At 38.1% G+C, this 27,976-nt stretch overlaps 1 long non-coding RNA gene across 2 annotated transcripts in view; it reads right to left on the bottom strand.

Moving 5' to 3' along the window:
• The window catches only part of LOC136872457 (uncharacterized), a 118,404-nt gene that overhangs the window by 75,245 nt on the left and 15,183 nt on the right, over positions 1–27,976 (bottom strand). The window contains exons 1-3 of one of the 2 annotated variants that reach the window (XR_010859908.2): positions 27,387–27,554; positions 19,226–19,334; positions 7,100–7,200 (exon numbers count right to left, since the gene is read on the bottom strand). This is a non-coding gene — a long non-coding RNA (uncharacterized lncRNA). Of the gene's footprint in view, positions 1–7,099; positions 7,201–19,225; positions 19,335–27,386; positions 27,555–27,976 lie in introns of those variants that run through there. The other variant, XR_010859907.2, reaches the window with a different exon arrangement.

Raw genomic sequence — 27,976 nt, 5'->3', positions numbered from 1 at the left:
GGTATCTCATTTAATCTGAAATGTTGCTATTGTAATCAATGTTTTGTGGCCAGTTAGTTATTGATATTTTATTATTTTCTCAAGTCTTCATTGAGGTTCTTATTGCTATGCTAGTATATTGGTCCTCTTACCTGTTGTTTGCAATTTGAAAATCCACAGCCTGTTTCCAGTCATTCGACCAGGTCAGGAATGGAATGAATGAAGCCCCATCTAGTGGCGAGGATAGGAAATGTGCCGGCTGCCGAAGCCTGTTGCACCCCTCTGGGCCAATGATAAATGACTGACGGATGAAATGAAATGTTAATGGAGAGTGTTGCTGGAATGAAAGATGACAGGGAAAACCGAAATAACTGGAGAAAAACCTGTCCCGCCTCCGCTTTGTCCAGCACAAATCTCACATGGAGTGACCGAGATTTGAACCACGGTATCCAGCGGTGAGGGGCCGACACGCTGCCGCCTGAGCCACGGAAGCTTCTTGTTTGCAATTTATTTATTCAAAATACAATTGAGTGCTTGAGTAAGAGAAGGAGCTAACCCATAGAAATTCAGAAATTCATTTTATTGTGTTTTCGCATGGTGCTGGTATCTCTTAGCAATCCTGTGCACTACTTGCGGTTGTGGGATAGTTCTTTGTCTGTCCTAATACACACAGAAATCTGAGGACCTTGGATATCAGCTGTACAATTAGTAAGAGAAGGGGCTAACCCACATGCCTCAGTGAACTGGAGCGGAGGAGCGAGAGTGACATGTAGGTACTTTTTCAACCAGAATATGTCTTGTGATGGTACAAATAGTAGTGTTAGTGTGAGTAAAATGTCTTCTGGTGGCACAAACAGTGGTTTCAATGTGAGTAAATGTAAAAAACTTAAACGAAACGAAAACAACTGGAAGAGCTCCGTAGCTAGGAGATTGAGAAATAGTGGTGAAGCTTATGTAAGTGATAAAACTAAGAAACTTGCGCCAGCTAAGAGAATGAGTGAAGGATGTAAGTGTGCAGTGAAGAATGAAAAGGCTAATGGTACCTGGTGTGAGTAATACAAACTATCTGATATTGAAAAAAGAAAACTGTTTTGTAGGATTTTACAAACATGCAAATTACAACTTACAAAATGCTTTTTTGTTCGGCCTAATTAAATAGAAGTCATGTAAGGGAAGTAAGAGAGCCTATGTAAAAAAAAAAAAAAGGTCCTAAGAGAAAGGTGACATACTACTATTACCTAAGAAATGAAAGCGGTAAAAACGTTAGAGTGTGTTTAAAAGCTTTCGGTGACAAATTGTCTGTATCTAGATAGCGTGCTTCAGTTGCTAGACATGGGAAGAAAGAGGAACAATCATGTGGAAGAGCTGACGATGATTTTAGTTACAGTGATGCAAGTCTGAATGGAAGTACTTCATTTTCTGGGTCATCTTCCAACCCATCAGTACCCTGTCAGGACAAGAGAGGAAGACACGGAAAGTGTTGAAGTGTTGAAAAAAAAAAAGAAAAAAAACCTGACTGTCAATTTAATTTTGTGTGTAAACAAGTTAACATGTTTCCTAGGTACGTTAGCCACTATAGTAGAAAGGAAAACCCACACAAGAGCTACATAAGGTCTCACATCAGTTATTGTAATGCACAGATTCTATCTCAAAGAACACGAGGAACAGACTAATGTAATCCCTCCCCTTTCATATGAGAAATACATGTTTTAAAGAAATCTTTAATAATGGATTTAAGGCACCTTTAAGTGACACCTGCACAGTATGCGATGACTGGAGGGGGGCTATGGATGAGGATGGTGCAGTTTGACTTCATCAAATAAAAGTAGAACAAGAATACAAAACTCTAACTGATGCCAGAAAAGACTTTAAACATCCTACTTGTGAATACTTAGTTATCACATAAGACTTACCTAAAATATGTACGAAAAAGTTTTCAATCTCAGGCAGCTGTGGATGTATAATCTAAGTGTTCATGTCTATAATGATGAATCTGGTATCATGTGCATGTGAATGGAAAACATTGCTTCTCGGTGATCCTGTGAAACTGGTTCATGCCTACTAAAACTTTTGGCTGATAACCACACAAAACTAAACTAAACTAAACTCTGGTTCTTCTCAGATTCTTGTATTTATATGGTTATCTTTATCCTGTATAACATTTTGGTTCATAATGGGAAGTTTGATGAAACAAAACATTTATTTCTGGTGGCTGGCCACACATTTTTGCCAAGTGATAGTGATTTCAGAATGATAGAGAAAAAGTCTCGACAAGTTGATTATGTTTACACTCCCGAACAATGGAAAAACACTGTTAAAAAGGCCCAGGTCAAGAAGCCATTTACAGTAGTGAACATGGAAAATTCAGACTTCAAGGATTTACTCTTAAACAAACATTGTAATGAGGGACAAACCAAGTGTTGAGGGTAGAAAAGGACTGAGTAGAGAAATAACAACAATAAAAGTAACAAAAGACAAGCCAGGTTTCCTGTTCCTTAAGTTCTCATAGTCACATTCAGAGTCATGGATAAAAGTTCATATTTTCAGAAAACAACCTGGAAGGCCAAAAAAAGAACAAGAAGATGAAAGTATTACTTCCAAATGAAGTGTTGAAGAAACAAGAACTGGAAAACCTGAATACCCTGTACCCATCAGGAAGGGATATTAATCACTTAAAAGACAGAGATTTGCTGCTTCTACTGCCATACATTCCAGCAGTGAATCACGGACTGTATTTAAGCCGCAAACCAACTACTAAGAAAATTAATGAAGATCTTGACACTGAAAACCAAGAAGAGGGGGGGGTGGGATCCTAATTTACAGTATTATCTTCTTTGCATACAGTGTTATTTTTAAACTAATATACAGTATTACCCCTCTTTTACACTTTTCAAGGGACCAAGGAATACTGGTGTAAAAGGGGGGGAAGTGTTAAGCATGGGAAACAACTTGTACAGGTATATATGAGGCGTGTTTTTTAAGTAAGGTCCGTTTGAAAATAAGTACACAACAAAAGGTTATTTCAAAAAAGTAAAGTACATACTTCACTCTATTTTTTGACATAGTTGCCAAGTTTATTCAAACACTAATCATACCTCGTAACTAATTTTAAAATACCCTCTTCATAGAAACTTGCCGCCTGCTCCGATAACCAAGAGTTCACTGCCGTTTTCACGTCATCGTCATCATTGTATTGCCAGTGAGGTGATGTTTGAGGTGGAGGAACAGATGGTAATCGTTCAGCGCAAGACCAGGACTGTAGGGTTGGAGGTCTAAAACTTCCCAATAAATCGCAGGTCTGACCTGCAGTGTGAGGTCTTGCATTGTCATGGAGAAGGACAATTCCCTTTGTCAGCATGCCGCGTCTTTTGTTTTGAATCGCTCTGCGTAACTTTCTCAGGGTTTGGCAGTATGCTTCTGCATTGATAGTGGTTCCTCGTTGCATGAAGTCGACCAACAAAACACCATGCCTATCCCAAAACACCGACGCCATGATTTTGCGCTGGGACAGAGTCTGTTTGGCCTTCACCTTTACAGGCGAGTGTGTGTGTCTCCATTCCATGCTCTGTTGCTTCGATTCAGGCGTGATATGCGAAACCCACGTTTCGTCTCCAGTTACGATCTGACTCAAGAAGCCGCCACCTTCTTAGTCATAACGAGTCAAGAACTTCATCGCACACTCAAATCTTTGGTTTTTGTGGTCCTCTGTTAGGAGTTTCGGGACCCAACGGGAGCACAGTTTCCTAAACTTTAGGTGTTCAGAAACAATGTTGTAAAGCACTGATCTCGACGTCAGGAAATTTGTTTGAGAGACCTGTTATTGTGAAGCGCCTGTTCTTCGCTTCAACTGAAGCCACCAAATCGTCTGTAATCAAAGAAGAGCAACTGGAGCGGTCCTCATCATGGACGTTGTCACGGCCATCTTCGAATTGTCGTACCCACTTACGCACATTGATTTCACTCATAACAGTATCACCGTACACTTCGCAAATCTGTCGATGAATTTCTGTAGAAGACAGGTTCCTTGCTGACAAAAACAGTATCACTGACCGAACCTCACATGCAGCGAGCGAGTTGATAGTCTTAAACATTTTGAAAGCAAGAACAGAACCGTACAGGTTAGCTACAGAGCTGAAACTGACATCAGTCCTTCCCGAGGCATGCCGGTACACGACACATGCGCTCGTTGCGATATGCACGCGAACTACTAGTGTCTACAACAAAACAGACCTTACTTAAAAATCACGCTTCGTATAAAAATGCTCTGGAAAAGGAGGTACATGTTACACAAATGCATATTATTTTAATTACTGTAATTACCTCAAATAAAAGTCCATATAAGTTAATTACTGTACTGTATTAACTGTTGACTACACTGTCTTTGTAATTCTGTTCATCCTTTGTCCAGGAGAAGGTTACCAATAGGTGGTTTAAAATTTGTGTCATATATTCTTTTAATATACAGTAGTTACTTTCTTAGAATGGCTATAGAATTATCTAAGATGCAATATTTTCTCTGAATGAAACATTTTAATTGCTACTATTGTACCTGTGTTTACAACATTTACACAAATTTATTCCAGATGGAAAACTACACAATCACAGAATCGATCTCTGTTTAAACTTCTTATTTCTTATGACCTCCATTTGTTTTTCAAGCTCATAAAGGTTATAAAAATTATTTTCCCTCCCCTCTACAGATGACAGATACCTGCGTAAAACATCCACTGCTGCACTTGCATCAGCACTGGTAGGCATCACTTCACTGTCTTCCTCTGCTTCATCACTGTCACTGGTGGGAGACTCGGCTGCTATTTGCTCACCAACCAACTCCTCCACACTTCTTTCCTCTGCAGTGATCACAGAATCATCTACCCGAAGTGCAGTCTGACTCCAACATTCTCCATACATCAGGTAGCAGGCCTTCTTCTTCTTCTTCTGGCAGCTGAGATTCGGGCTGATTCTTGAAAAATCCTGCTTTCAAGAAACAATTTGAGATAGTAGTCTGCTTCATGGCTCTCCAAGACTGTGCAATGAAGTGAAGCGCATCCAGGATTGAAAATTTAAATGATGATGGATCCTTTCCAGCATCCATAAGGAATAAAATTCGCTGCACCAGGTTCTTCCCTATAAAGTGACTTAAAGGAGTAAATGACCCCTAAATCCATAGGTTGTGCAGTTAGCAGGCAGAAGTTCTAATGGCACATTCCTCAAATTAACATCCATGGAATGTGCAGGGCAACGGTCGATGAAAAGAAGAATCTTCCTATTTTGCACACCCATTTTTGAATCCACAGCAATTAACTGCTGTCGGATAAGATATGAGGTCATCCAAGCTTTACAGATGGCATCATAGGCAGTAGGTAATGATAGCACATTCTTGAAGCAACGAGGCTTTTTAGATTTCCCTATCACATAGGCGTGGAGCTTCTCAAAGCCATCAGCATTGGCTCCCAACATTACTGTGAGCCTCATCTTGCTGTGTTTCCCACCATGGCATTTATCTCCTTTGAATGCCAAAGTCTTGCTGGGCAACACACTGAAAAAATGTCCAGTTTCATCTAGGTTAAAAATGTTCCTGGGCTCGTAATCCTTCGTCAGCTCCTGCAATCTTCTATTGATCCATCACTAACTGCATTAGATTCCCCACAAACAGTTTTATAGGTTAGGTTATACCTTTTCCTAAATCGGTTGCCAGCCATTGGACGTGCTGACATTTTCAATGCCAAGAATGTTTGCCACTTTAAGCGCCTTTTCCCTTAAGAGCCCACCATCAATTGGAATGCCTGCGGCTCTTGAAGTTTCAAACCAACTTCAATTATTTCCATTTTCTCATATTTGCAGTATGACGCATACATCCCTTTCTTGGAGTTTGGTCCGCATTCTGAAGCACTTGATGTAATGCTTCCTCTGTTTTCACAATTGTATTCAGCGTGGATACAGGAAGCTGCTATTCGAGTGCCAATGAAACACGTGTTCCACGGTACAAATCAACCTTTTCTAATATTCTAACTTTCTCATTCACAGTGAAAGTTTTTCTTATCTTCATTTTTTCCATTATTAGCAGGAAAACAATAAAGCAATAACAAAGAAGGATTAACAAATACACACGACGGGAAGGGAAGATCGCGGCAATTCACTTTGTAATAATATAAGAGATATTATTGAGATTCTTTCAATATGGAAAATAAAATGATTTTCATTACTTGTAATAATTCACTTTGACCGCTCGACTTACATAACAAGAACAAAAAACGTAACAAATAACAAAAATAAATGTGACGAATCAGGGACAATAACTTTAACAACTCCAAGAACAAACGCAAGTGTAAAACAATAACTGTGAAATAATGAACTCATGAAAGACAAGCAGTGACAAGTGCAAAGTTCCAATTTGTTTGGAGTGTTCAAATAATATGTGTTTGCAGTGCGTGTAACTTGACGTTGAATATGGTCAATTTGAGTAGTACAGATTTTTTTGTGAAATTTATTATAGAGAACATGAATCAATTTTGACTTCAGTGAATCCTAACATTAAATTACAATATTGAAGTTTTCAGGAAGGAAATACCTTCAGTTATTATTATTTGTGTCCATGTGTGCAAATTTTGAATGTAACATGAACAAATTACTTTCAGAACAGTGGAACTCAATTTTGTAAATCTGATGCATTTTATGGTTCATATAAGGTCCCACATATGTAGTACAAAACACAAAAAATTGTGTTGGAAGGTGATTTTTACACATTTTACCCACCTTCTAAGCGCGGTCCAGGGGACTGCACAACTATAGTGTGGGCGTACTATTGACGACTGCAGTTGAGGGTTAAACATAAATATGTAAGTGTAGAAGATATTGCATCATTCACTCTCTGAAATGGGTTAAGAACACCAGAAGCCTATCCCACAATATCTGTAAATTAACACTGCCTTTTAACAAAGATCTTGAAAATCTATTATACCCTCTGAAATCCATGATCAAGATATTACATTTGTACAGCCAGTGGTGAACTAGTCATACAAAGCTTTAAATACTTTCTATTATATTCATTCACATTATATATATATATGTATATAGTGAAACAGGCCCCGAGTTCTAAATAGAAACATCATGTTCCTACCTTTTATGAGTTCATTTCATCCAGCAGCTCAGATCTATGTTTCTTCCAGAGTAGGCTCTCTGACTGATAGGAACTTGCCGAGAAATAAATGTGCTTCACCCCTGAAAAAGAAAAGACCAAACAAATGTAAATTTAAACAGTATACATGGCAAAAAATTGTCAGTAAACATAAAATTCTTAAACAACAGTGGTCAGTACTGTATTAACCTGAATATATAAAGATTTATTGTAGCCAATGGCAATATATAAATAGTATTTAGTGACACAATGAACTATATAGCAGTCGCAGTGGGTTCTCAAAAGCACATTAGCACGTGAAAACCTGGTTCTCATGTATATTCACGCATTCATTGATAATTCAAAATTGTTTCCTTTGTTTTCACCTGAGTATATTAATCGACTGAAAGCATTCGACTTATATTGAAGCTCTGTTACACTGACAGCTGTTTGTTTTGACTGACAATGCAGGGAGCATACTGAATTTTGAGCCACTTTCCGTATTACTGTTAACCGAAGCCTCCCAGAAGTTACTATTGCATTATCATGCCAGAAGATTTCGCTAGTAATTCTGGACAGGTATTTGTAATCGTGGGAAGTTTTGCTTTGCATTGTGATTGGAGAATCGTTTCAAGTTAAATTAATTTGCATAAAAGTAAATGTGGTACGCATTATTTTTTATGCTTGTCATAGCTAAGTGAACTTTATGCTACGTAAAGAAAACTAAGAATAAAGCTTGCGACCTTTAATATTCACTACAATACAGCATTGTAGTAAAGTTGCTGTGAATTTTACTTTTACCGAACAGAGTAGCTTCGGCTAACAGTGACCACGGATTTTCAGCTCGGTATTCGGGAGGCAATGGGCTGGTTCTACCGTTGGCTGCCCTGAGTGTACCGGGCGGTACACCTCCGCGCCGCTAATTAAAACATTGTGCCAGTTGAAACTCCTCTACTGGAGGAAGCCTGAACTTTAACAACCATGTTAATTCTAAAGTTTCTCAGAAGATGTCGCTATTGTAAATTTTGAAGAGTTCTGAACTGTGTCTTTTTCGATTTATATTTGTTTTCTCTGTAGTGAGAAGTGTGAACATTCTCTTCTAGATGGCACTACTGAAGAACTACAATTGTGCACCCTAGTGCAAAGTGAAGGAACTGTTTTTTGAGAAATTTTGTGTTCATAAGTTTGTTATTTGTTAAATTTCTTTCAGCATTTTTTGGGTTGGCAGTATAACCCTTCTCTTTCCGCTTGTTTTGAATTTAACCAATCCCAAATTTCTCTAATTAATTTTTGACCAATAACGTATGCCTTCTCCGATATGGATATGTTGCTTGATCCTAGCCAATAAAGTTGAGGGGGTTGTGGGTTCTCATTCATGAAATGTTTCGAATTTTCCGCGAGGGTATATAAACTGCTGATTTTCTTATCTCCTGGCCACTTCAGTAACATCTTTCCTAGTGTGATTATGTAGCAGGGGGCGGGAAGCGCCTCTTCCTTCGGGCAGCAGTTCTTCCATAAGGTAATGGCCTTTTAATAACTTAATTTCGTGCTAACTCAGCAATTTAACCCTCGGGGCAGGTTTGAAACTTTTATCATGTAACCTTCCTTTAAAATGTAAAAGACACTTGGTATAAATTCCGTCTCTTTAACTACAAATCGGGATAGAGAGTGCCTAACCCTCTCGAGCTCCCTCTCATATTATTTTTGAGGTGAATACGTTTTCATAACCGTTTTTCTTCGCTTCATAATGTAATAAATTTTCCTATCGTGTCACCTCCGTAGTATGGGATTAGCCCTTGCATAAGCGGCCTAAGAGCCAAATAGGTTTTACAAAGGTGTATTAGGAGTGCAAGTTACGCCTCCATTCAACTCAGAATTTTGGGCCATGTAATTGACCTGTTTCTTCACTTAATAGGCCTCAGTAGATTGGGTATTATTACCCCTGTTCTTGTGTGCCTGGAGGGCAGACTGAAGGTTGAGTTTGGTGTGGCCTTTGAATAGGCTTGAACTTTGAGAGTGGGTTGCTCTTTCTTAAATTTGGTTTCTGTGTGCCTCGAGCAGGCTTAACTGGGTAATTGGGAGCTAGTGCTCCTTGGTATGATTGGGGTTTTCTGCCCCTTTGTTGAACCTTATACATAAGTAAAGTTGGGCTCATTGCTCAAGGATTGTGTGTCTGGGGGTTCGAAGCCCAAAACCAATAACAAATTGTAATTGTACATTCTTAATTTGTTGATATGCTACTGAGTACCTGTCATACTTGTTATTTCTTGATCTTGAAAAGAAAATATAACCTTTGTTAAAGTTTTAAATTAACTTTAATTTCGTAAGTTGAGACCTATTCATCCCAGCACCTTCTTTCACCTCTAACTACCACGGATAACTCCGTAACACTGAGAATAGTTTTCAGTGGTTTCCCATTCCCCTCACTAAAACGATTGTCCACAGAGTTCCTTTTAAAGGCCACGGCCGCTCCTCTCATACCTTCACCGCAACACATCTCCCGGCCTGACAGTAGATGTTACCCTCTAAGAGGCTCGCCTTACAGAGTACGGAATGAAAACATAGTATTAGTTGTACCAGTAATTTTAGTTTTATTGTACACTCACGGATTAGTCTCAGATAAAATGGATCCTCAGTTATAAGAGTTCTATAATACCAATATATATGGTCCGTTATTGGACATTATAAATTTTCCAGCTAACTAATTCCTGGTTGCCAGCGTTTCGCCCCCGTGTGCTATGTTGGGCCCATCAGTTGGTACATAGCACACCCATCAAGACGCATGGCTAGTGCATACCGTGGACTTTGTCTCATTACCAAAAATATTGATGCCTGCCTGGCCATCATATGATATAGATATTGATTCCCATAGGGAACCTGTAATATTTGTCCAAATTTGTACCAACTGATGAGCCCAACATAGCACACGGATGCGAAACATCCTTATGAAGGATCTGACATTCAGTACGACGATGAACGAAACACAGCTTCAGGCATGGGAATCATTCAAGGATGTTTGTAGCAAATTCCTGGGTAATGTTAAAGATGTCAACTACCAACAGATTGTGGAAACCATGCTGTACAACTTCCAGAAATTGGGTTGCCGCATGAGCTTAAAATGACATTTCTTGCACAGTCATCAGTATTATTTTCCTTCAAATTTAAGAGTATTCAGCGAGGAGCATGGAGATCAGTTCCATCAGGATCTAAAAGAAATATTATAAGTTAAGAACTTCATTTTCCTGTATTGAACTGAGATTCACAATTAGAATTGTGGAAAGGTTCAACCTATTCCATACTCAGTATGTCATTTACAACAATAAATAACATGTTGTAATCATCTTATACGACACACTTAGTATTGAATAGGTTGAACCTTTCCTCAATTCTAATTGTAAACGAAATATAACAAAGGCATCAGAGGCGATGGGATGTCTCCATGATGTCAGATTACTGTTGGTGTCTAGTGTGAGATAACACTATTGAGGAACACAAACGCAAATCAACACAGAGTTCATTCACATCAAAGTGCAGCAAACAATAGTGTTCTTGTACATTCTAGCAATGAATATGTTACTTTTTTGTATATTCGTTGCAATTTGATCATGTCCCATTAAAATTACATATATTCTCTACAATGGTGTTTTCTATCGAAATTACAACAATATGGCAAATTTGGATTTCAAATAGCAAAAAAGAACTGTAGGTGATAGGCAAAAATGGTTTACATATTTGAAATCAGCACACCTAAATTAGGGTAAATCACCTCTTCAACCTCTCGCCAGAGAGAATTTTTTTTTCTCGCAGGCCGGTGTTATTTATTCTATCATACATGTTTCAGGAACAATATGCATTCCCTTCATCAGTCAAGTACATATGTATTTCAAAACACATTGCAGATATTCATGTTCGATTGTGAGGTAAATTTCTTGTTTTCAGTATCATATCTTCCCGTGTATGACATCTAATGTAGACTTCACTGATGAAGGGAATGCATATTGTTCCTGAAACATGTATGATAGAATAAATAATTTTCAATCATTAAAAGTGTATTGACAAGGTGGACCCAACATAAACTATTTTAATGGAATAATATGGAGCATGAAGCAGAAGTATCGTAAGAGGTTGGCTGCAATGGAACTGACAATGAAAAAAATCACAATCTTAGATGCAATGAATTTCATTAAGGCTACCCTGGATTCTGTGGAGCAAAACACCATTCAGAATGGCTTAAATGCAGCTGGCTTTTGTCGTGTTCCCGGAGGTGAGTTTTCCAAGAGTGAAGAATGGGGCCAAATAGGAGATGCCTCTTTCAAAACATATGTTCGAAACATTGATGATCATTTTTCAGTGTGTGAAACTATGTCAGTAATTGAAGAACAGAAGGCCAAGGAAGCACTGGTGCAGGATAGAAGCAGTGTTGCCAACTTAGCACATTTTCCGCTAAATTTGGCGGAATTAGAAGACCGTCGGCGGAGAAATATACCATTTAGCGGACAGCAGATTTCTTGGCGGAATTCTAAATTTATTGTAGCGGAATTTAGCGTTTTATTCATTTTACTTTTTCTTAAAAATGTACTCCAGTATGTCTCTGAGCTATTCCGTATTTCTTGTCAGGAGCTAGCAGTCACATATGAGTAGTATAGTTCCAAAACCTGCCTTCTCCATTTTCACAAATTTTTCAGGAGAGAGGAAAAACTGTTTCAATATGATGCTGACATATTAATGATATATGTCTTATACCACCGATACCGATATGAATTGTAGAACCAGGAAATGTTAAATCTATTTACTTTAGAGAAACCTGTTATTAAAATTGTAAAGTTTAAATATGGATAAGGCACCTTTTGGAATTGTACATGGTGGATGACCGTTTTTGGAACAAACATGGTTGGATAAGGCAGTTTATGGAACAAAAACGTCAAATATGCAGAAAGCATGTTTTGGAACTAATAAGGAAAAATGGCATTTTCTGGAATAAATTTTGGTGGTGTAGACTGGTTTTGGAAACTACATAGTGAAGGTTACATTGAGTTAAAAGATTAAATTTTCAAGGTTAATTTATAATGTTAAAAAGATTAAATTGCCAAGGTTAATTTATTAGGTACATGTTAAACGTATTACCCTTTATTACATAAAACCTTGAAAGTTAATGTAAATTACAAATATAAAGCAGTATCAAGAGGTACTGAGAATAGAGTACAGATCGGATGAACCTAGACTCTCAGTTCATTGTTCTCAAAACAGTCTTCTTGATGTTCGCACTGTTGGTCAGCTTCAATATCATCTGCGAGGGAGTTATTCAAAACTTCTACATACAAAGACAGTTCATTCAAGTTCTTCCAATCTTCACCATAATGACTTTTCAACAAATTGTCAACATCTCTAAGTTTGGCCGGTTTTAGAGCATTTCCTTTATGTATTGGAAGTGGATGGATGTCACTAATTGCTTTGTTCTTCTGAGTTACGGATTGTGGTTTGTTAAGGTCACTCCGATAAAAAAACTTCTCCTCTTACCAAAGTATTTGTTCTCCTTTTGTTTCTACTAATGATGAACCTTTTTGAAGCATTAAACTGAAAATGCCTTTTCCCGGTGGCTTAACCCTTTACTGCATGAATTATTTTTCGTTTTCGTTTGGTGGAGAAAATTTCAAGCTTCAATGTTCAAATTACGTTCAGTGTTTTACATTTACCAGCAATTCTTAACTGGGGCTAATAGCTTAACACTCATATGTGATGTGGATTGCCATAACGGGGTATATATACGATTTTTCACGATTTCACGCTAAGCTTTTAACATTCAAAGACCGAACATTACTGCCTACTGGCCATGGGTACGTATTGCAGGGCACAAGTATACTTGCACGACCGTAGGTCGGTAATGTCTTTGAGGTTGAGCCAGAGGTACTCCTGAAGCCTGTGGTAATGTGATGGGGAGGGCCCACGTAAAATAAACGGTTGTTGGTACGCGTGGATGCAGACTACCTCTGTCTACAATCTGTATCCATTTATACAGGTGAAAAGTTGTATGTTGCCTGAGGGCAACAGTATGCAGTAAAGGGTTAAGGACCTCTCCGACAGGTTCTTTCCAATTAAAGTTTGGGCACTCAGATCCAAGTTTAAACACGGTACAGTAATTAGAGTAAATGTCCCTATACTCCTGGGGTGAAATAATTGTGTCCTTCTTGCGGATTTCTTTGTTCAAAAAATGTGAACACTCTATTTAGCTTGAAGGCTATGAACACGTTTTTGAGTCATAAGGTTTTGTTTATCAATTGCACTTGTTGCACGTTGCAATTGTTCCTTAAATCTTAAGCAGCGTGAGCATGCATCCACTGCTGGAGCTCCGAACCCAATATTTTAATTCATATTAATATGATTCCTGAAAAAGGATTTTGTGACTTTTAAGGTTACATCTCCATAATTTTCACACCTGGAGTTGTAAAGTCTCCACAACTTATTTATATTTAAGTCGCTAACCAAGTACTGTCTTAGTGACTTACCCCGGCAATAGTGCTTTTCTATTACTTGAATTTGGCCCATAAATTTCCCAATTGCCTCTCTTTTACTGGTGTACTTTTTAGTGATCTCTATATAAACTCTCAGAGCTCAATTACTGCCAAACTATACGTTGAAAATGTAAGATCAGTAAAGTGGATAAGGCACCATTTGGAACAAACTATCAAATGGTATAATGGAAAGCAATGGGAGTAGACTGCTTTTGGAATGAAATGGAGAAGGCATCTTTTGGAAGTAACTTTTGGTGGAGAAGACTGCTTCTGGAACAAACTTTCATTTCCTTATTAGTTTTTGAATAGGAGAACATATTTTTTGGAACCCATTCCTGGTTTTAAACGACGCAGTTTAGAATGTACAACAAAATGGCGTCATTAACTAAATTTCCGATTTTTTTGGAGAAGGCAGGTTTTAATAATAATAATAATGTTATTTGCTTTACGTCCCACTAACTACTTTTACGGTTTTCGGAGACGCCGAGGTGCCGGAATTTTGTCCCGCAGGAGTTCTTTTACGTGCCAGTAAATCTACCGACACGAGGCTGTCGTATTTGAGCACCTTCAAATACCACCGGACTGAGCCAGGATCGAACCTGCCAAGTTGGAGTCAGAAGGCCAGCGCCTCAACCGTCTGAGCCACTCAGCCCGGCGAAGGCAGGTTTTGGAACTATACTACTCATATAGAAAACATGTTATTTTGATTTGATGTTATATGAGATCGTGGTATTATAAATTTGTAATGCATGGGGAAAGGGTACTTATCTCTTAATTGACGAATGACGACAGGTAATGAAACTGGGAGAGAGTACCATTTATATTTATGCTATGAAGGAAGACCGTTTAATGAACTGGCCTGTTCTGTGTGTGGCCCTTGAGGTAGGAGATTCACCTAGTTTGCACCCGGCAGTAAAAAGCATACAAATTTTAGCTTGCCGGCTCGCAGGCAAGAGGTTAATCCCAGTGGAACTCACAGATCAGGCAAGTACAGATATTTATTATTATTATTATTATTATTATTATTATGTGCGTCTGGACCCAATGGATCACGCAAAGCTCTAACGATTCTGTTTTCTGAGTTGCCAAACAGTTCTCATCCTTTCTCCATGGATCCTTTTTCGTTCTTTTGTCCACTTTGCTCCGGTCTTCTTTTTCACTTCGTTCTCTGGTTGCACTTTCCATCCATTAATTCTTTTCCTATACAGGTTTCTGTCGGCGGTGTCATTTGAGTTCATCTGGGCTTTTTCCAGATCCTTCTTCACTTCCAGTACCCATGGAATATTTTTTAGATGTTCTATGTACCGGTAGGTGAGAATCTTGTGTGTCTGTCTACTTGCCGGCAGTCTGTGGACGTGCCCATAAAATTTCAGACGTCTTTTGCAGATGTCTGCTGCAGTGTTGGAAAGTTCTTCTGTCACTTTGCATGACCTCAGTCTATAGCCATCTTCTGTTTTTCGGGGCCAAGAATTTTCCTCAGATTATTATTATTATTATTATTATTATTATTATTATTATTATTATTATTATTATTATTATTATATATAATTCGCTAGGGCCATCAAGGACCATGTTAAGTCTTGTTGCATTTGACACTGTACTTGGCCTTCTTTAGAGCCCAAATTTCCCTCATTCTTTGTGAGTGGACCTGCTTACGCTCCTCTGTCCAAGGGGCACCGTGTCTTCTCTTCGGTTGCTCGTCTCGGTTTAGCCTGTTCGTCAATATTTTCTTGTGGAAGAGATCTCTGTTAAGGGCGTCTTCAGCTGAGATATGTAGCATTTGCAGGTCTTCTTTGGTATTTCTAAACCAGGGAATTGTGGTTTTGGGGTTTGAATCAAAAAAGTGAAAGATTTCTTTAGTTAACTTTCTTCCGTCCATTCTTTTCAGATGACCGTAAAAACATGCCCGTCTTTTTCTGATTGTGTCGGTAATTTTCTCTATTTTGCTGTAGACTTCCTTGTTGGATCTCTTTTGATGGATTCCATTTCTGTACTTTGATCCCAAGATTCCTCTCAAAATTTTGCGTTCTCTTTTCTCCAGTTCTTCAAGGAGTCCTTTGTTAGCATTTAGAGACAGGGTTTCGGCTGCTTATAGAACTACTGGCTTCAGAACTGTTTCATAGTGACGTATCTTGGTGTTTTGGGAAAGGCATTTTTTGTTGTAGATTGTGCGGGATGTTTGGTAGGCTATTTCCAGTTTGTGTACTCGCTCCTGAAGTGCTTCTTTGTCTAGTCCATTTTTCATGATGATCTCACCCAGGTATTTGAATTTGTCTACTCGGGTGATGTCCCCGTATTTTGTATGGAGTTTTGGTGGAGCCTCTTTGATGTTAGTCATTACTTCTGTTTTCTCAAACGATATCTGCAAACCAGTTTGTTCGGCAATTTCCTTTAAAATTTCAACTTGAGCTCTAGCGGTTTCTATGTCGTTTGAGAGAACAGCAATATCATCGGCAAATGCATCATTTGATATTTGAGTGTCCAATGTTATAATGAGAAGATATTTTTTGCAATGTCACCTGAATGATTGCAACCTGGAATTTTCTAAACCACTCTATAATGTACTCAGGTGGTGGTGGTGATTATTGTTTTAAGAGGAAGTACAACTAGGCAACCATCCTCTATATAACACTAATCAGAGGGAAAAATGGAAGGGATCCGACACTTCGAAAAATGAAGATATCGGTCAAAGAAAGACAAGGGCCATGAAGGGCGTGAAAATGAAAGACTCCCTAGCCCTCGCAAACCTAATAGCGTCGGGGTCGGAAAAGAACAAGAGTTGACCAAGAGAGGTTGGATAGGATAGATGAAAGTTAGGAGCCTGGCACAAGTAAGTGGAAGCAATGCCAGGACTCAGCTGAGGGCCCCGTGGTCGCCAACCCACGCTCCAAAGTTCAGAGCCCCTGGGTCCCCTTTTAGTCGCCTCTTACGACAGGCAGGGGGTACCGTGGGTGTTATTCTACCGCCCCCACCCACAGGGGGATATAATGTACTCAAGAGACAATGTTGTTATATGCAGTTTCTCACATTCATTAACAACATTTTTTGTAAACTAATAAGAACATCTCTTTGTTGTGATTTTAAACTATAACCCTAATATACCTATGGTAAAATAGGGTTCATGTATTGTTTTTGGATAATAAATAAATAAATAAATAAATAAATAAATAAATAAATAAATAAATAAATAAATAAATAAATAAATAAATAAATAAATAAAATAAAAAATAAATAAATAAATAAATAAATAAATAAATAAATAAATAAATAAATAAATAAATAAATAAATAATAACAACCTGCTACTTTAGGAGATGAAAACAAACATTTTACATGGTCCCAGTGTACTTGTGTATAGTGCTCTGTTACCGACTACCGTGGTTCCAACCCTGTGATGAGCAAATTAACGTTCTCCCCCCCACTTCAGTTAGTACTGGCAGATTTCTGCCATGTTTTAAACATTTAGTTTATTATCTTTTGTTGTTGTCATCATCATCATCATCACCATCATAGTATAATTTGAGAAGACTACATTTGATGCCAGACATCACTTACAACCAGCCATCTAAGGAGTGAAAACAAGGAAATGTCGCGGAGTTGCGGTACCCACTAGTGTACAGTACTATCATTAACCATGCAAAGAAATATTCTGGGACTAAGATGTTCTCTTGTGAGAAGTATGTTTGAAGTTACATCCCAGTGGTTTACCATTTTAAGTGATAAAATTTGTAAACCATGCAATACATCACTTGTGCCAATTCAATTGTAACTCAGTTGTTGGGTGAAGGCAATATGGCAATATTCACTTTTCATTTTAAACAGAACTCCAATAACAGAAGCATCTTCAGTGATCACAGCGACAGAAAGAAAAGACTTTTGACATTTGCAGCGACCAGTAAGAGAAGAATCTTCAGCAACAGAAGCAACACCCTCAAAGGACGGGTGTTACAGAATACATTTCAAGTTCTGTCCGACTCGTTGGCTGAACGGTCAGCGTACTGGCCTTCGGTTCAGAGGGTCCCGGGTTCGATTCCCAGCCGGGTCGGGGATTTTAACCTTAATTGGTTAATTCCAATGACACGGGGGCTGGGTGTATGTGTTGTCTTCATCATCATTTCATCCTCATCATGAAGCGCAGGTCGCCTACGGGAGTCAAATAGAAAGACCTGCACCTGGCAAGCCGAACCCGTCCTGGGATATCCCGGCACTAAAAGCCATACGACATTTCATTTTTTTCAAGTTCTGCAATCACTGACTTAAAATAAGAAGAAACTAGTACCTGATCCAGATGTCAGGAAGCAATGTAAAAAAAATCAAGAGAGCTGGCAGGCATGCATTTGTGTTTCGGTTTGTTCAAGAGTCGACATTTTTGGTACCAATTTTTGAGAAATGTGATACACATGTTCAAATTTTTGTTAAGAATTGTGTGAATATTTCCAACTGAAATTCCACCCACACCTAGTTACAACTTCACACAGATCCTGAATGTTTGCTTCATTTGTCGCAGATGAAGGTTGACCACTATGCAGATCATATTTGATACTTGCAGGGCCTTCACAAAAGGACATTTATGTCAGACATAAACTTCAGTCATTTTTATTCCTGCTACACCACAACCTTTTTTAAGCTTTTTTTAATATCTCTGAAGGAGATTTGTGTAAGAAAACATCAAATTTAATATTGGTACATATTCTGCAGTGATCATTCTCAACTGCAATAATCGAATAACACAAACAACAAAAGACAACTGCCACACAGAGACAGCAATGGTCATGAACATGACATCTGTATGGAAGTAATGTAACGAGTGCTGCCAACAACTAATGCAGAAATTTCCCAAAGGTAATTATTCATTTCACTGAATAAAGTTTCTACCAGGAACTTTTTGAACCTAGTGATATGCACATGGTAAAACAGGTCCCAGAATACAGTAGTCTACTTCAACGTACCAGATAATCTCATCAAAATAAGGTAGATGTCCTACCTTTTAGGAACTGATGTCATCTAGCAGCAATCCCATGATATATTCACCTGAGCTCAGATCAATGTTGCTCCTATCCAGACTGCGGAAACATTTCTGACTGTTCGGAAGCTACCAAGAGAACTTGGGAGCACACAAATGTGCTTCAGACTTGAAGTTAATCTGGGGAAGACAGGTGAATCAGAAAGGGATGGAACCAACTAGAGAGAAGAATATTCTAGATGTGGTGCTGATAAAACCAGATGAGCTCAACAGAGAAACTGCAGTAATAATAATTCAATATTATTGGTTTTACATCCCACTAACTACTTTTGACTGTTTTGGGAGATGCCAGAGTGCCAAAATTTTGTCCCACAGAAATTCCTTTATGTGCCAGTTCTTTTACCAACACAAGACTGATGTATTTGGGCAGCCTGAGTGAGCTAGAATCGAACCTGCCAAGTTGGGTTCATAAGGCCAGCGCCTCAACCGACTGAGCCATTCAGCCCGGTTATAGAGAAATTGAAGTAAGAAATGCTGAAAACCCACTATAGTATGACAGAAAAGGCAGAACCAGGTTCTAGGAAGGATATTCAAGGAATCATAATGAATAAGGGGAGCATATATGTGATGAAAAGAGAATAATTATTGTTTACAATACCTGAATCCAATCTTGACTTATACTGCCTCATTTCAAGTGTCCCAAAACAGCTCGCTGGAGATGACCCAACACAGGATGCTCAGTGGATGACTGCAAATCGGCTATTTCTCTGGAAAACCAAATCCAAAATTCAGATACAGACTGCTCAAGAGTAAAAGAAAACGTGCATTATAGAGAATAAAACATGCATTGTAGAGAATCTAGCAAACTTTCTATTCTAATCCTACTTTTACATGATGAAACCTTGTTTCTAAAAACAATTGCATGCCTACCAATTCATCTGGTATCAGTTCTATAGAATTAATAAAATAAGTAAGTTAAGTTAATGTAGGCCTGAAGAAAGAAAATTCATAGATCATCAACTGTTTCCAGCATTTGGTAGTGGTGGTGGTGATTACTGTTTAAAGAGAAAGTAGAACTGGGTAACCACACTAATCAGAGGGAAATTTGGAAGAAAATTTGAAAAATGAAGGAATCAGCAATAGAATAGCAAGGGCCACAAAGGGCATTAAAATGAGAGACTTCCTAGGCCTTGCAAACCTAATAATGTTAGGGAAGGAAGAGAACAAGAGTTGACCAACGGAGATTGGACAGGAAGGATTAAAGTGAGGAGACTGGCATAAGTAAGTGGAAATAGTTCCAGGCTCAGCTAGGGTCCCATGGTCGCCAACCCATGTTCCTAAGTGGAAAGACCCTGGGTCCCCTTTCATGACAGCAGGGATTACAATGGATGTATACTACTGCCCCCAATCATAGGGGGTGTTTCCAGCACAGTCTGTTATTTCAGAGAATGTTTTTGAGTTTGGTGACTGAGTGAACACTACTGGGATATAGAGCACTAAATAAAATGTAAAAACTGAGTGGGTTGGCCGTTTGGTTAGGGCCACTTAGCTGTGAGCTTACATTCGGCAGATTGTGTGTTCATATCTCACCGTCAGCAGCCTGAAGATGGTTTTCCGTGGTTACTCATCCCTTCCCCATCCTTACATCACCAAAAACCTTCAATCTGTCAGTGGAATGTTAAACCACTAGCAAAAGAAATTGGATTTTAATACTTTAAATATGGAACAAATCCACTTTTTATTGGAATGACATTTTCACACCATAGCATGCAGAGTCAATATAAACCGAGCTCGATAGCTACAGTCGCTTAAGTGCGGCCAATATCCAGTAATTGAGAGATAGTGGGTTCGAGCCCCACTGTCGGCAGCCCTGAAGATGGTTTTCCGTGGTTTCCCATTTTCACACCAGGCAAATGCTGGGGCTGTACCTTAATTAAGGCCACGGTCGCTTCCTTCGCATTCCTAGGCCTATCCCATCATCGCCATAAGACCTATCTGTGTCGGTGCGACGTAAAGCAAATAGAAAAAAAATAAGAGTCAATATAAATAAGCCTTAGAAGAATCTACAAAGTTTCAGTGTCAAATAAAATTTACAAATGTATACATAGTTTTAGTTAAAGCTTGTGTAAATAATGTATATATAGTGTAGATATGTTCATGTATAACTTGCTTTCTCCTTTTTGATTTTTATGTATTTTCTTCCATTTGTTATACTTCATATGCAAATTGTTCAAGTGCTTCATTCATAACTATATACGGTTAATTTGTTCATGTACAATTTCATATTCAGTACATATATACAGTACCTCTTTCTTGTATATATTGGTACCTCTGACATGAATAAATAATAAATAGTTAAAGTTTACTTATATGTACTCTAACGGAAGCTGTAATATTTAACACTAGCTGAAGATAACCCACTTTGCTTGGTTTTTTTGTACATCCGTGCAGTTTTCTCTATAAAATACAGAAGATGTGCATTAAAGACCACTATTTCTGTTTCTTCTTTTGTTCTTATTCCTTTTTTGGGGTACATAAATATCTTACACACTATGTCATTTCATAAAAATACATTGCATTTGATGTCTTGTTGCCTGGCACATGCACAAACAGATTTTCTGCTTGTCAGACAGGGGAGAAAGCAACATAGAACTGACCACGTGTGAAACAGGAATCCTTCCAATTAACTCTGCAACTGTGGAATGTTTAACGCTGAGACATATTGATAGTCATACTATAAGCTAATCTCACTGGAAATTGTAATTGTTTGAAAGAAAATGACAAATCATTTGAGATCAACGGAATTCTTGGTATGGAAACCAATTTTTCCTCTTTCTCCGCCAGTCAGAATTACTGCCTCAATGATATTGTTAAGGGGCTGTTTCATTAAGTATCTGCTTTATATTCAAGAATTACAGAAAATACTCACAGGTGTACTCAAACAGAAAACTGTTATGGTTCTGAGATTGCCACACTCCTGGGAGATGAATCAAAGATAATATAAAAAACCAAGGAGTATACATCACTGCCTTCTAGAGTACATTCTGATTCCAATCCTTCCAGTATATTCTCACTCATTTTAATACATTCAGTGATGAAGTCAGCCAATTTCAAGGCCCACATCTCCCACACCACCACAACTACAGACCCGCAACCCCTATAATGCATGATGGGAGAGTCAAAGTTACTACCACACAGAAGCATCAGTGGTCTGCGGTGGGTAGTTGTGGCTGCAAGGTGGAATATACAAACACACACAGCTATATATATATATATATATTCACTTGACAAATAAAAAGTCGATACGGAATGAGATTTGTAACATGCAATATATATATTCGGTCACTTTCAACCACCACATCTCCCACACCACCGCAGCTGTCGACACACAACCACTATAGTGTACCACGAAAGACTCAAGGCTACTACCACACACAATCATCAGTTGTCTATGGTGGGTATTACTGATGGCAAGGTTAAACATATGAACACTCATGCCTATTTTTATATGTAGCCAGTCACTTTCAATCCACACATCTCCCACACCACCACAGCTACCGACACAGAACCACTACAGAGAACGATGGAAGACTCCAGGCTACTACTGCACACAAACACCTATGGTCTGTAGTGGATAGTTATGGCTGCAAGGTGAAATAAACATACACGACTATTTTTATACATGGTCAGTCACTTTCAACACCTAAATCTCCCACACCATGACAGCTACCGACACTCAACCACTATAGTGCATAATGGGAGACTCAAGGCTTGTAAAACACACAAACACCAGTGGTCTGCAGAGGCTATTTTTGGCTCAAAGGTGAAATATACGAACACACGCGTCTATTTTTGTGTATAGTTGGCCAATTTCAAACCTCACCCCTCACATCTGCCACACAACCATGGCTACGTACACACAACCACTATAGTACACGATGGGAGACTCAAGGCTACTACCACACATGAACACCAGTGGTCTGCAGTGGGCATTTGTGGCTCCAAGGTGAAATATATGGACACACGCATCTATTTTTATATATAACTGGCCATCTTCAACCCCATCATCTACCACGCCACTACAGCTACCGACACGTAACAACTACATTGCACGATGGGAGACTCGAGGCTAATACCACACACAAACATCAGTGGTCTTCAGTGGATAGTTGTGGCTACAAGGTGAAATATACGAACACACGTGTCCATTTTTATATGTAGTTGGCCACCTTCAACCCCCATATCTACCACACCAATACAGCCACCGACATGCAACCACCATAATTTCTGCCGGGCTGAGTGGCTCAGACGGTTAAAGCCTTCTAACTCCAACTTGGCAGGTTCGATCCTGGCTCAGTCCGGTGGTATTTGAAGGTGCTCAAATACGACAGCCCCGTGTCGGTAGATTTACTGGCACGTTAAAGAACTCCTTCGGGACTAAATTCCGGCACCGCGGCATCTCCGAAGACCTTAAAAAGTAGTTAGTGGGACATAAAGCAAATAACATAATTTCTGCTCAACTGAATAGTTAATCTTACAAAGCGCCAATTTTTAAAATACTGAGATTTTGCCATTGGATGGTGTTAAATGACACCATACATTACCCACCCTTTTATATAGGAACGGCTTAAAAGATAAAGTATTATGTACATCATTGCATAGCGCTCAGCCGGGACCTGAGTTCATGTTCATCGAGATTACTGTTTGTGCTGCGAAACTTCTCTTCCCAGTTGTCTACAAACCTCCTGACATAATGAACATGACGGAGTTTGAAGCTTGTTTATTCGACCTCATGCCTACCTATGAGCATGTAATAATCGTAGGTGACTTTAATACCAACCTAATGAAAGAATCAGCCCAGAGTGAAAAATTAGTGGACATGATGTCTTCTTGTAACCTGGTTATCCTTCCTCTAAAATCTACTATCATATATATATATATATATATATGTACACAAATAATTACACCTCACATACACTAATCGATCATATCATAACTAACAATCCACAGAAAGTTCTAAATCATGGCCAAATTCCTACTCCATTGATCTCAACTCACAACCTCATTTACTTGTCCTACTCCCTCCATATACCCAAATACAAACCAAAGTTCACCACCTGTAGAAAACTAAAAGACATTAATTTGGATCACCTGATGTATGATGCTTATAACCTACCCTGGAATGATATTCTACCACTAGATGATATTGACTCAAAAGTTGACACGCTTAATTCTCTTATTACTGGACTGTACGACAAGGATGCTCCTAGAAGACTTGTGAAAGTGTGACGTAAGTGTGATAAACTGATATAACTTGAAAACAATATCCTCTCACTCATGGATAAGTAATGCAAGTATCAAGCTCACATTATTATTATTATTTTACTTCTTCTTCTTGTGTTCCGGCCTACTAAGGACCACGTTACAATTTCAATTCCTCCTCCTTAGTTGTTCTTTCCTTTTCTTCCAGTATTCTTTCATTGTTTCACTGTGCTTCTTTTTCCTGTCTTCAGTCCACTTTGTGCCAGTTTTATTTTCCTTCCTCCCTTGGAATCCTTCCATTTGTAAGACTTTGTTCCTAAAAGTCTTTCTTTCCAATAATTCTTATTCTCGTATGTTGTTCCTTTCCAGGTCTTTCTTGACTTCTTGAATCCAGGTGGTAATTGACTTCTTTTCCCAAAGGTACTTGAAGATTCGTTTAGTTAGTCTATTGTCATGCATTCTGTAAATGTGTTCAAGAAATAACAATCTCCTTTTTGTTATTGTTTCTGATGTTTTCTATGTTTTGGTAAATTTCATTGTTACTTCTTAATTTCCAAAATTCTGCAATTTTTAGAGGACCTAATATTTTCCTTATAATTCTTCTTTCTAATATTTCTAATTTATCAAGCTTGTAGTTCAGAGCTAGACATTCGCTGGCATAAAGACATTCTGGTTTCACTACTGTGTTTTAGTGCTTTATTTTAAGTTTTCTTGATAAGCACTTTTTGTTGTAAGTATTCTTAGTTATACCGTACGCTCTTTCCATCTTTTGTATCCTCTCCTCTGTAACAGATTTTTCTAAACCATTTTCTTGAATTGTCTCACCCAAATATTTGAATTTCTTTACCTTTTCTATTTGACCAATATCAGTTACTAAAAACTTTGGGGAACTTATTATATTCGTCAAATTTTTTTTATTTTCTCGGCAGAGATTCTCAAGCCTGTCATGTTGGCTGTCTTTTCAAGGAGATTGACTTGCATTGCTGCATCTGTAAGGCTTGTAATGTATGGCTATGAAGTGCTTCCATCCATTTAGTATTAGTATTATTATTATTTACACAGTCGAATGATCGCATTGTTTATGAGGTTATGTCATGAAGCATGTACTGTATATAGACATTTATATCAGTTCAGTTAATGTAAGAACATGTAATTAATATTATATCATTTATTATTACCTGTATATATGATTTGTAATCCACTACAGAATTGTGAAACACACTGTAACATCCAGAATGGCACCGGGTAGACAAGAACTCTGTAGAATATTCTGTACATTATATCTGGGGACGTATACAAGGAGGTGGTCTTGATGGTTGAGACGAATTATTACTTAGTTGGAGTTATGCTAGTCATCAGTCAATTAATTTAAGGTTGCGATCTCCATGTGGCATGTGCTTAGTGTTAGGATTTGTTAAAGATGGCGGTTTGGTGATGTGTGTATTTTGTTTGTGACAGCAGTTGATTAGGTTATGTGTATGTTTATGTGAAGTTAAGGTGAAATAATAAGTGTACCAACTGACAGCATTCTGCATGCGTCTTTGTGGATACATCAAGTTAGTCACCCTCCCTGCCCGTGATAAAATGACGAAATTAAAAGTATGATGGCTCGCCGTGAAGCATGTTTCAAGAAGTACAAGGAAACTTGCAATGAGTGTGATTTCGAAAACTACCGTGTTCTTAGGAACAGAGTCAAGCAAGTCCTAAGAAATTAGAAATATAAATACTTAAACTCTCTTTCAGGTAAATTAAATACAAATGATGCTTCAAAACATCTTCATTCACTGGGTATTTTGGAAAGTCAGCAGCAACAGATGGAACAAATTATTACCCCTGATGAGCTTAATACATATTTTTCAGAAGATAGAATACTGTCTAACCCAATTAACCACAAACATAAATGCACACCAATCATTCACCGCATCACCTAATCGCTCACATTTTACTTTCCAAGCTGTCTCTAGTGTTATTCTTATTGGGGAGTAATGTATGGAAGTACTTTATTCAATTAAATTTAAAGCTGTAAGTGTAGATAAAATCCCTATAAATTTTATTCATAATATTATGGGTGCCATCCTTCCTATTGTGACACATTTTCAACTACTGTCTTAAGCCTGGTATTTTTTCATCTCTCTGGAAGAATGAAAATGTCATTCCAATACCCAAAAAAACCTGATCCTAAACTACTTTCTGATTATCGCCCCGTTTCTTTCTAAGGCTTAAGAATGACTTGTGTATGAACAAGTATTGCAATATTTAAATGACTATTTTCTCCTTGACCCCTTACAGTTAGGTTTTAAGAAGGTATTCAGTACTTCAACTGCTTTCCTTAAAGTGACAGAAGACATCAGACAAGCCATGGAACAACGTCAAGTGACTGTTCTAATGCTGTTGGATTTCAGTGGTGCTTTTGACACAAATAGACTTACAACAATTAGTTAGGAAACTGGAATCCTACTGGTTCAACTCTTTAACGCTCAAGTTCTTTAAATCTCTTTTGAATAATTGTTTGTAGCGAGTAACAACTCATGACAGCATTTCAGAATGGAGACCTAGGAAAGTAGGCACCCTGCAGGGTAGTGTTTGGGAACCACTACTTTTTTCACTGTATATCAATGACATAATACCAATGTAGTTGGTCCGTTATTGGACATTAGACATGATTTTAGTGTAGACAAGGTATCATTGATAAATGCACATATTACACAACTAGGTCTACATATACCAGAAAAACACAGTCTATCACCATTCACACACTTAGCTGTACAGTGCTCACGTCATTTCCTTACACGCGGGTCAAGTATCAGTACGCTTTATGTACAAATCTTCCTCCATAGCTTGCTCTGTCAGCTGTTTTGTTGTGCTTTTTCAGATTTATAGTAAATGTTGAGGAGTTAATTCTATACATTATGGACTCAGACAGGACATAGAGGAGAGTGAAATGCTCTGGTAATGAACAGGGTAAGAGAAAGAGGTGGGAATGAAATTCCATCAAGCCTCTTGAAATTAATTAATATGGACTTCATGTTGCCAACAATGTGTTTAATAAAATAGAACATAAATTCCTTGTAAGGGGACACAGTTTCATTCAGTGCTCTAACAGAAAAAAAAAAAAAAAAGTGGTGCATGAAGAGTTACATAACCAAAGACTTGCACAAAGTTGTAAAAAGTGCCAAGATGAGCAATACATTCACTGTTCAGGAAATGGAAGGAGGTGAATTTTCAGAAGTTGATCAGTACAAAGAAGTTAAATACCTCCACAGCAGTTTGGGTACGTGCAGAGTCTGAGTACCCTGGCACTATTTTGATCAGCTACCGGTCCGTATTCAATGAAGGTCAGAGAATGGAAAGAGATCTCTCTTCTCAAAAATGAAATTACTGTGGATGACTTACGATAGGCTGAGCTTTGACTAAATAGTTTAAAAAACAGCATAACTTCTGAATAGAAGCATGATCTGATGTCTATGATGGAAAAACTACCTGAAAGGGAGCATCAAATATTTTGTGGGAATCTATGTTTAGACTGGATGTAAAAATTAGATTGTTGAAGAACTTACCACATCATTTTCCTCCCCCAGAAGTGCCTGTTAGTTTAGAAATCTTCTTCTTCTTATCCTGTTTCAAGTGGGGTCGATGTTTCTGGCAAGTCTTTTCCACTTTATCTATCCCACACAATTTCTTCCCCTAATTTATTCTCTTTCAGATTTTCTCGTACATTATCTGTCCACCTCCTTCTTGGTCTCCCCCTATTTCTAGTCCCATTCACAGTCATATCCATCACTCTCCTCCCTACATACCTTTCATCCCTTCACATAATACGTCCATTGAGGAGTGAGGGTAATTGTTTCCACCTATTCTATACTACAACAGTGTGACGTCGTTAATACATCACATATTTATTAGATTTCAACATAGGGACCGGTTTTGGCATTTGTATTTGCCATCATCAGCCAAAGGAAAATTGTTACAAGGCTTTATACAAATCTACATTAACATAATTTTAAAAATATATGTATATACAAATTGAACCATACTCTTAAACTATTTTGCATATTAGTTGTACCCTTAAAACTTTTTATTGAAATTACTAACATATTTCTTATGCGATATATTATAATTTGTTAACTCTGTACAATCTTTTGGATAT

This window comes from Anabrus simplex, chromosome 4 (genome assembly GCF_040414725.1).
Source record: "Anabrus simplex isolate iqAnaSimp1 chromosome 4, ASM4041472v1, whole genome shotgun sequence".
Lineage (NCBI taxonomy): Eukaryota > Metazoa > Arthropoda > Insecta > Orthoptera > Tettigoniidae > Anabrus > Anabrus simplex.
Note: the sequence above shows the minus strand (reverse complement) of the source record. Positions and strands in the feature narration are given on the sequence as shown.